The sequence below is a fragment of the Octopus sinensis genome, linkage group LG22 (genome assembly GCF_006345805.1).
Source record: "Octopus sinensis linkage group LG22, ASM634580v1, whole genome shotgun sequence".
Lineage (NCBI taxonomy): Eukaryota > Metazoa > Mollusca > Cephalopoda > Octopoda > Octopodidae > Octopus > Octopus sinensis.
This window is the reverse complement of record NC_043018.1, coordinates 17450687-17461630: the sequence shown is the minus strand read 5'-3', so window position 1 is coordinate 17461630 and position 10944 is coordinate 17450687.

Below are 10944 nucleotides of genomic sequence, written 5' to 3'. Positions count from 1 at the left end.
GAATTTGTTACTTTAACTCCTACAATAGTCTTCGTAATCCCTACAGTTCATTAAATGAAATGGACAGATATATGATAAATAAATACAAGAGGATCTGACATAACTGAATCGTATGTGATACGAAACTTTTACAAGTTGGAAGATTACATACCATTGACACAATAAATCCAGAGAGTCAAATTTTTGTACCTACTCTTTTACTCTTTTACTCTTTTACTTGTTTCAGTCATTTGACTGCGGCCATGCTGGAGCACCACCTTTAATCGAGCAACTCGACCCCGGGACTTATTCTTTGTAAGCCCAGTACTTATTCTATCGGTCTCTTTTGCTGAACTGCTAACTGACGGGGACATAAACACACCAGCATCGGTTGCCAAGCAATGCTAGGGGGACAAACACAGACACACAAACATACATATATACGACGGGCTTCTTTCGGTCCCTGTCTACCAAATCCACTCACAAGGCTTTGGTCGGCCCGAGGCCATAGTAGAAGACACTTGCTCAACGTGCCACACCAGCATCGGTTGTCAAGCAATGCTAGGGGGACAAACACAGACACACACACACATACACACACATACATATATATATATATATATATATATATATAATTATATATATACATATATACGACAGGCCTCTTTCAGTTTCCGTCTACTAAATACACTCACAAGGCATTGATCGGTCCGGGGCTATAGTAGAAGACACCTGCCCAAGATGCCACGCAGTGGGACCGAACCCGGAACCATGTGGTTGGTTAGCAAGCTACTTACCACACAGCCACTCCTGATATTTTTTTTTATTATTATTTACAATTTGCACTTTAAACCGAGCCGTAACCAATTTCAGTAAATAACCTCCTCCTGGGAGTCATGTAATCTAGTTCAACCAAATCATGACCAAGTGAATGATGACTAATCTGTCTCCCAATTAGATTTGACTAAAAAAATTATTTGTGTTATATAAAGTGTGTGGGCAATCAGCTAGATTAAAATAAGTCAGTGAATCCCACTAATGTTAGAGGAGATTGGCGGAAGAAGCTTTTCCAGTAAAAGGTATGATGCTAAACAACCACATGGTTCCGGGTTCGGTCCCACTGCGTGGCATCTTGGGCAGGTGTCTTCTACTATAGCCCCGGACCGATCAATGCCTTGTGAGTGGATTTAGTAGACGGAAACTGAAAGAAGCCTGTCGTATATATGTATATATATGTATATGTATGTATGTGTATGTGTTTGTGTGTCTGTGTTTGTCCCCCTAGCATTGCTTGACAACCGATGCTGGTGTGTTTATGTCCCCCGTCACTTAGCGGTTCGGCAACAGAAACCGATAGAATAAGTACTGGGCTTACACAGAATAAGTCCCGGGGTCGGTTTACTCGAATAAAGGCGGTGCTCCAGCATGGCCGCAGTCAAATGACTGAAACAAGTAAAAGAGTAAAAAGAGAGTGAAGAGATTACCTAATTCACTATGAAACCGGTTGTAACTTAAGTTATTTAGGGAGAGCGCTGGGGTGGGGGTGGGGCTAAAGGGGCAGCAAGTGTGTGACTATGCAGCAGAACCGTAATCGGAACAACTTGACATCTTTGGTATAACAATAGAGCTGATGGGGGTTTTGGTGTTGAGTGTAGGATTCTGTTATGGCAGAATCACCTCGAATGTAAATACGCTTTGACAGGGAGCCTCCGAGATATGGACATATTCTACAGGAAATCTATGCGTCAGCGATGTAGCAACCGTACAATTGCTTATTGATTGTAAAATATATGGTAGGAAACTAAGAGGATGTTAATATAAATCCGAAAGAAGCCATGCAGTTGACAAAAAGGAGAATCTGCATAAGGTATAAATATAAATAATAAAATAAATTAACAAAATAAACGTGTGTGCGTTTGGGAGTGGACAAAAATGAACAAAATTGTTAAAAATAACTGATATGCAAAAGTATGCAAAATAATATTGTGGTGTGATAGAATGAGCAGAATGATGAGAATATACGAAAGGATGTTTGCGGTAGAAAATTATTGGGAAGAGAGATATGCAGAAATTGGCAATGATAGCGAAGGAGAGACAAAAGGATCATCCAAATATAAACAGGCAAACGTAAAGCATTCACTTTGTGAGGGATGGAAAACGTTTTAAAAATCGTGATGAGTCTGAGTGTAGATATGTTTAAGAAAGGTATATGCATGTGGGTGTGTGTGCGTGTGGGGGGTGTAAGTCGTCTAAGAGTCCGTAAGTTAGGAAAAATGCACTCATATATCTGTCAATAGAGTGGGTATAATAATTGCAGTGTACAGTATTATAGAGCCATTGCCACCGTTCTTACCAATTCTTTGCATTTTGGAGGTTCAACGGTGTGTTACCTAACACTCCATTGAACCATTGATGAGAAACCGACGTGTATGAACGGCTGTTGGAGGCGCAATGGCCCAGTGGTTAGGGCAGCGGACTCGCGGTCGGAGGATCGCGGTTTCGATTCCCAGACCGGGCATTGTGAGTGTTTATTGAGCGAAAACACCTAAAAGCTCCACGAGGAGGCTCCGGCAGGGGTGGGGGGTGAACCCTGCTGTACTCTTTCACCACAACTTTCTCTCACTCTTTCTTCCTGTTTCTCTTGTACCTGTATTTCAAAGGGCCAGCCTTGTCACATTCTGTGTGTCACGCTGAATCTCCTCGAGAACTACGTTAAGGGTACACGTGTCTGTGGAGTGCTCAGCCACTTGCACGTTAATATCACGAGCAAGCTGTTCCGTTGATCGTATCAGCTGGGACCCTCATCGTCGCAACCGACGGAGTGCTCCTATATGAACGGCCGTAATGAATATGCGTGAAGCATTACAGAACCAAAATCTCAATTGTCGGTCTTTTGGTGAAACGAAATAGCAAGAGCTACATTGTTTTTCTCAGAGCGCTTATACACTTGGCATCCAATCACAACGTCACTAACAACAGAATAGCTCGTCGTAAGTGTTTTCTTGAGAATCGAGTTTTTAAACTAAAGTTTTACCAATGTATTTAAAGAGATTTAAACGTTTACAATAACTGGAACGTAATAAGACAAGTGAGACAGAAGCACTTAAGAAATACCACCAGGGGCTTTGAAGCGTCCATGTATATAATGTGTGAGATATAATCACAAGGGTTAATTTTTGATTATGAACATTTCGTGTATGAATGGAATCCAGAGTGCTTGTCACTGAATAATGCTGTATTGCAGCCTGTATTTCAAGTAATATAAGATGATATAACAAGTGAAATAGAAATACTTCGTAGATGCTAATTTGGCCTCTGAACCAGCCAATTGCTCAACGTAAGGCCTGTACAGATGTGTATGCGTTCGTTTCATTCGGGATATGTATAGGACGACAAGAAAAGCTGGAAGTGTCTCTCGCCGAGTGTTTCTGTAGTAAACCATTTCACACTGTGATGTGAGAAAACAGTAACAAAGGAAATATAAATTGAATATTGATGCTTGGCGATAATATTGATGTAGGCACACACATTTACATACACTTCTCTCTCTATCTGTGTGTGTATGTGTACGCGTGCATATAAGGCGGCGGGCTGGCAGAAACGTTAGCACGCTGGGCGAAATGCTTTAGCGGTATTTCGTCTGCCGTTACGTTCTGAGTTCAAATTCCACCGAGGTCGACTTTGCCTTTCATCCTTTCGGGGTCGATAAATTAAGTACCAGTTACGCACTGGGGTCGATGTAATCGATTTAATCTGTTTGTCTGTCCTTGTTTGTCCCCTGCGTTTAGCCCCCTTGTGGGTAGTAAAGAAATATATATGCATGTATGTATGCAAGTGTGCGTGTATTTATATATTATTATATATACAAACACATATATAATTTTACGCTTGCATGTGTGTCTGAATATATATATATATATATATATATATATATATATATATAATATATATATACGCTATGACAGGGAGCCTCCGAGATATGGACATATTCTACAGGAAATCTATCCATCTGCGATATAGCAACCGTACAATTGCTTATTGATTGTAAAATATATGGTAGGAAACTATGAGATTATATCATCTTATATTACTAGTACATAGGCAGTGAAGCTATACATTAGCGTCGTATTTATTACGTTCGCCTATTTTCCAGTAAATATCGGTGCTTCGTTGTGCCATTTATTTACTTTTATATGTATAATTTTACCCTTACGGGCTATCCTTTACTGGAAAGCAATACTCTGGTATTGCATTACTATTTTCATTGAAACTTCTTCAATGTTCTCGTTCTGTTAACGTTTTGGCGTTCAGACGAGTGTACTGGCGTAGATGTGGCAACATTTCAAATGTTGTCGCGGTTTATGCAGCTGATGATGACAAATCAAATATACGTTGGCAAACGTATTTTGAAGAGTCTGAAACCGGTCCTGCATTATCCGTTTCTAGGTTTTTCATTTTTCAGATGTTCTTCCTAGAGGTAAGACAAATTATTTCATGTTTGTTGCACACACGCATCTTTACTAGTACATACGCAGTGAAGCTATACATTAGCGTCGTATTTATTACGTTCGCTATGTTCCAGGAAATATCGCTGCTTCGTTGTGCCATTTATTTACTTTTATATGTATATATATATATATCTATATATATATATAAATATATATAGATAGATAGATAGATAGATAGATAGATAGATAGATAGATAGATAGATAGATAGATATATAGATAGATAGATGATAGATAGATAGATGATAGATAGATAGATAATAGATAGATAGATATATCGATAGATAGGTTAGATAATATATAGATATATATATATAGTTAATCCAAACATGAACAAGCAAAAAAAAAACAGTAAACAGCAACACGAGGACGTGGAATAAGTACAGTGTTATTGGACGCTCAGGAAAGGAAAGAAAAGAAAGCGGATTTCACATTTCGAGTGGAGCTCTTCGTCAGAAATATAGAAAAAGTCCAAAGAAGGGAAGACGGAGAAAGAAAATCGCCAACGATATATATATATATATACATACACATGTATCTGATTGTGTCTATATTATTTACATGTGAGCTTGTGCTTGTGTGAGTGTGGATATGTACACACACAGCTGCGATGTTCCTAAAGCAACAATCGTGCATTTATGTACTCAGCATGAATTCAGCTAGGTAGAAATGTGATTTGCCCAGGAACATCAGCTAAATAAACACGGATTTGATAGGCATTATCTCACACATATTTTTGTAGACAAAAGCGTTGGACACATTTTGGAATCTGACGCAAAAGAGTTTGCGGAGTGTTACTGTTGTTTGGGAAAAAGGCTTGCATTCTTGTGGTATGGAAGATATTTTCGACCCAGGGCAAATTGTCAGAGGCGCTGGATGTGAACGTCCTTAAAAACTTGTAACCCTCTATGTTTTGAGTCAGGCTGAACCTTTGGGTTTTTTCTGAAGTCTATAAATTTTGTTAGGAACATCTTGTTACTTAGAATATGACAAAATATTTTTATGTCATTTTGGCAAATATATCTCTTAAAATGAGATGTCAGAGTTATTTTCATTTATGCGTAATTTAGACGACAGTTTATTCACCGCACTCTGTGTACAGGTAACGAGGAAATCAGATATAATGTCCTATATTGATTCGGTATCTGTGGGATTCATCACAGTCCAAAGGTCAAAGAAGAGTAGGACTGTTCATCTAAAGAACATCGAACCCTGTTGCTGAAGATAATCCAATGGCTGCCTAATATTTAAGAACATTAACAAAATATTAACCAAGTAAACAAAAGACGGATTTGCTCAGGCTAGAAAAGTTTGTTCTATAATAGATCGGTTGAAAGACCGATTTATTATAGAACAGCATTTGCAATAACAATTACAAGAAACAGAAATTGCAAGAAAATGAAGAATAATTGCAAGAAAATAACAATAACAACGGGTAAGAAAACAGCTGCAAGGATGAAGGTACGAATCGGAACTCATGGTTTATAACTCAGCGAAATTTAATAAAACAGGAAGTGATGTGGGAAGGTCTTCTTGAAATATAGTCGGAAGGGATTTAACAGAGGGGTGTTATTCCTGATTGGATTAGTTAGTTAGTTACGTAGTTCTTGAATTATCATTTAGTGTGTTTGCGTGTTTGAGTGTGTGTGTGTGTGGGTGGGTGTGTGGGTGTGTGGGTGTGTGGGTGTGTGGGTGTGAGGGTGTATGTGTGTGTGTGGTGAGGGTGTGTATGTGTGTATGAGTGTAGGTATATCTATCTTTTCTTACTTTATTTGTTTTACTATTTGCAGTGCGGCCAAGATGAGCCAAAACCTTGATTAGTTCAGTCAAGGAAATCTACCCCACCATTTACTTAAAGCCGAAGTTTGTATTGATTTTATCAATTTATTTTCCAGAGTCGTCTGTTTACTACGACGTAAACAAATTGGCGCCAGTTATGTAAATGTGGCCGATCGAAAAGACACACACACACATACACACACACATAAACAGACACACAAGCACAAACACACACAAACAGAAAAAGAACATGCATAGGCACAGACACAGACACACATATATACACATGAGGGACTTCATCAATTTCTTTCTACACTGTTTACTAGCAAGGCCCAGATCTATAAGACACCAGTCCATGGTGCCACATAGAGAGATTGAGCAAAGAAAGCTTCTAAAACACTCATAATCAGCGCCTCACACACACAAACAAATAAACACATGCGCGCATAGATAGATACACGCACAGCAAACATTCACATATAAATGTATTTACTCTCATCCACCTTATTCTCCCGACCTTGCTCCTTCACACTACCATTTGTTCCATAGTTAACAGAATCATTTGGATTTCGCAAGTCAGGAAGAGGTCGGAAATGACATTTCAGAGTTCTTCACTTTGAAACCAAAAGTATTTTACATTGATAGGATTGAATAACTTGTAAATAGACGGAAGTAAGTCATAGATAATCAGGGAAAGTGCATTGATGATTAAATTTCAATTAAATATAACATTTGATCACTTGTTTTCTTTATTCACAATTCGGACAGATCTTATGGAATATACAGAGAGAGAGAGAGAGAGAGAGAGAGAGAGAGAGAGAGAGATACATACATACATATACATGCATATATATATATATATATATAATATATATATATATGTATGAATAAATAAATATGTATATATATGTATTTATATATGTATGTATGACATATGCCTGTAAATAGCAAACGTTGTAGGGATATCAATCATGCAATGTGTCCCTGGAGAAATGCAAAGGACAGGTGACATTTGTTCACCAATGCGCATATATGTAGGTGGATACAACAAATGTTCTTTTCAAAAAATGACAGTCCATAAAAGAAATCTATCTTTCTTTTACCACTGTTGATGTTCGAGCACGCTTCCTGGTAGCAATCGTCCTACATGCATGCTACATGTATACTTTCACCCAATAGGCATTCATGGTACAATAATATAAAACTGACTTAAAAGATGCAATCTTAAAGATAGCGTGTTAGGACTAGAATACATATGGATACACATAAATGTCTATATATATGTATATATATATATAAATGTCTATATATATGTATGTATATATTTATATATATATATATATATATCTATCTATCTATCTATCTATCTATCTATCTATCTATCTATCTATCTATCTATCTATCTATCTATCTATCTATCTATCTATCTATCTCTATATAAATGTAGATGTCTCTCTCTATATATCTATCTATGTGACTATCCATTATATCTACGTATCTATTTATGTATCTATACATACACATTACAAATATATGTACATGAAAATATATATGCATGTGTATACATTTATGTACATACACACACACACATATATTTATATATGTAGGTGGATGTATATATACTGATACGCCAACACTTATATATATATACTTACACGCATACACATACACACAATACGACAGTCACATTTGTCTCTCTCTCTCTCTCTCTGTATATATATATATATATAGTTAATCCAAACAAGAAAGCACAAAAAACACAACAACGCGAGGACGTGGAACAAATATATATATATATATTTTCAAGGCATTTTCTTTCTCTAAACTTCTTGTTCTTCAACCTCACCCTCATCATTCTATGTAAATTACTAACAGTGAAATTCATATTGGGACAAGTATACTTTATCTTGTTGCGCATCCTATTCGTATTTTCTCAACTTCCGCTACATCACGTACAACAACGTTTGCATTTATACGCACACTTGCCTTAATATACTTCGGAAAATATCTGCATATATTATCAAATACATCCACGCATAAACACACACACACACACACATATAGGTATATATATATATATACACTCATATATATATATATAAACATATATAATATATAACTATACATAGACACACACACATATATGATTATATTATAAACATATATATATGTATATACATATATTACACACACACACACAGCACACACCACACTAATATATATATATTATATAATATATAATATTATATATACTTATATATATCGACCAGGAGAGGAAGAGTGGGGAGAGAAGAGAAAGAGGGGGAGAATATTGGGAAAGGCAAAGAACGGGAGCGAGTTAGAGAGAAAGGAGTGGAGGGAGAGGGAGGGATAGTGAGAGAAAGAAGGATGGAAAGAGCTGTCGTTGTGTGTGTGAGTTCACGTGAATGTGCGTAGATGCGTGTCAGTAAGAAACACTATTCTCAATTTATATGGATCGGTTTTTTTTTCAGTTTTTGTTCGTCTTTGCAAGGAATATTGGATTTTTCAATCTTAGATAAGACTATTTACTATTTTCTTGTATTTCTATTGCTCATTATTTTTTTAAAAAGATGTTCGCAGATTTTCTGTATTTTGTTTTATATATATATTATCACATAAGCTATGCAAGGGAAAACTATAAAAATTTGAAAAAAAAATGGCGAAGTTTTCCTCATTACTTTTTATCACTTTTCCTTAAAGTTAAATGTAATAAAAATTCAACACATTTCGACTTCCCATATATTTACTTGCGAAATTGCAGAAGAAATTACTACACCGTATGTAAATTCCTGACCTTAGAATTGTGCTGTTGCCGAGGCTCATGGAATATGAGACCAATATATATTCAGTCGTTGACTCAAATATTTTATGTTTTAGAAATATATTATGTCGTGTTTTTAAATTTTCAGTCTCTTCGCTCAAGTAAAAAATGCATTGTGTATTCTTGAAGATTTATAGCCTTATGTTTAAATAAAGGTAACAACATAAATTCAAGAATACACAAGCACATATCTTATTCTTTCCTCTCCTACACGCACACACACTCACATAAACATATATAACCTATATAATATTATATGATATATATACCTAAATATATATATATATATATAATATATATATATATATATATATAATATATACCGGAGTAAACACATAAATGTGAAACAAGGTGGAAAAAGAGTACTCAAATACCAGTGGTAGAGTAATATGCTAATTTAAGCAGCAGAAATTCAACAAAACACTTACTCCTTACTCTGATTTCACGTTCCCGTTCGTCGGACAGTTTTTTCTTGCAAATGTGGTCCAACGAACGGAAACGTGAAACTCAGAGTAACATGTTTTTTGAATTTTCTTCTGCTTTAAATAAAGTATATATATAATAATATATATATATATATATATATATATATAAATATATATATATTATATATATATAATATATATATATTATATATATATATATATAATATATATATATATATATATATATATATATTATTGGTGAATTAAGAAATGGAGCTGAACGCAGATTGAACAGAAATCGTTTTATTTCATTCTAAACGTGTTTTCGAAAGGCACAATTACCAAAATCCGATTGAATAAGGGACCATATTGTGTCTTCTCATCAGGAAGAAAAAGGAAATCCGTTGGAAAAAAAAACAGAACAGAGGCAGAGCAAAAAACAAATCGAACTGTGCTCCTAAGAGCCCATGGCGAAACTGTTTATCAGTGTATGTTGAGAACCGGTGGCTGAAGAATTCAACAGTCAGGCATCGGTCAAACATGTGGGTGAGGGTGTATAGATGTTCTTTGTGACCGAGAATAAGTTCTGACTATTTAAGAATATTGGATGTTTATAAGGGGCGAGAAAAAATCTACTTAGAGACGTGTGTGTGTGTATACTGTTCTATATATGTGTGTGTTGGCGTAGGGGTAGAAAACATTTTTGTGTACGTGTGTGCGTTTGATCGTTCGGCTGTCAGTGGCTACTGCCGTGATAACCGTTGGGTGGCAGAAAGAAAAAAATAAAGAAATTATAATATATTTTATGTTTTTTATGTGTGTGTGTGTGTTTTCATCTAAGCCTACCTTGACAAGGAAACCCCCCCGCTGTGAAAAAACAAGCCCCGTTTGTCTTACAGGAGTAATTTCCCTTGCAGTGGTTAATTGTAGATATCTTAAAAATCTATTTCAGAATTTGTTACCAAGGGCTATGGTGCCGGTCTTATTTATAAACGCTATTTAAAGGCCAGATAAGTGTAACGCCGCCAATGGGGCATCGAAAAGCCGACTGTAAGAGCCCGTTTACCATCCGGCCTCTGCAAACAAAATATGGAAGAGTTCGGAGACACAAAGGTTGCACTGTCTTCTGCCCTATCAAATGGGAGGGCCACCGACAAAATTGACCATTCCAGCCTATAGCTTTTTCCAACGGATTTCCTTTTTTCTTCCTGATGAGAAAGACACAATATGGTCCCATTATTCAATCGGATTTTGGTAATTTGTGCCTTTCGAAACACGTGTAGATGAAATAAAACGATTTCTGTTCAATCTGCGTTCAGCTCCATTCTTCAATTCACCAATAATGTTTTTAATTCAATTATCCGCACCAACGCACGGTTGCAACGCCAGATGGTTGTACCTCAACCGTGCTG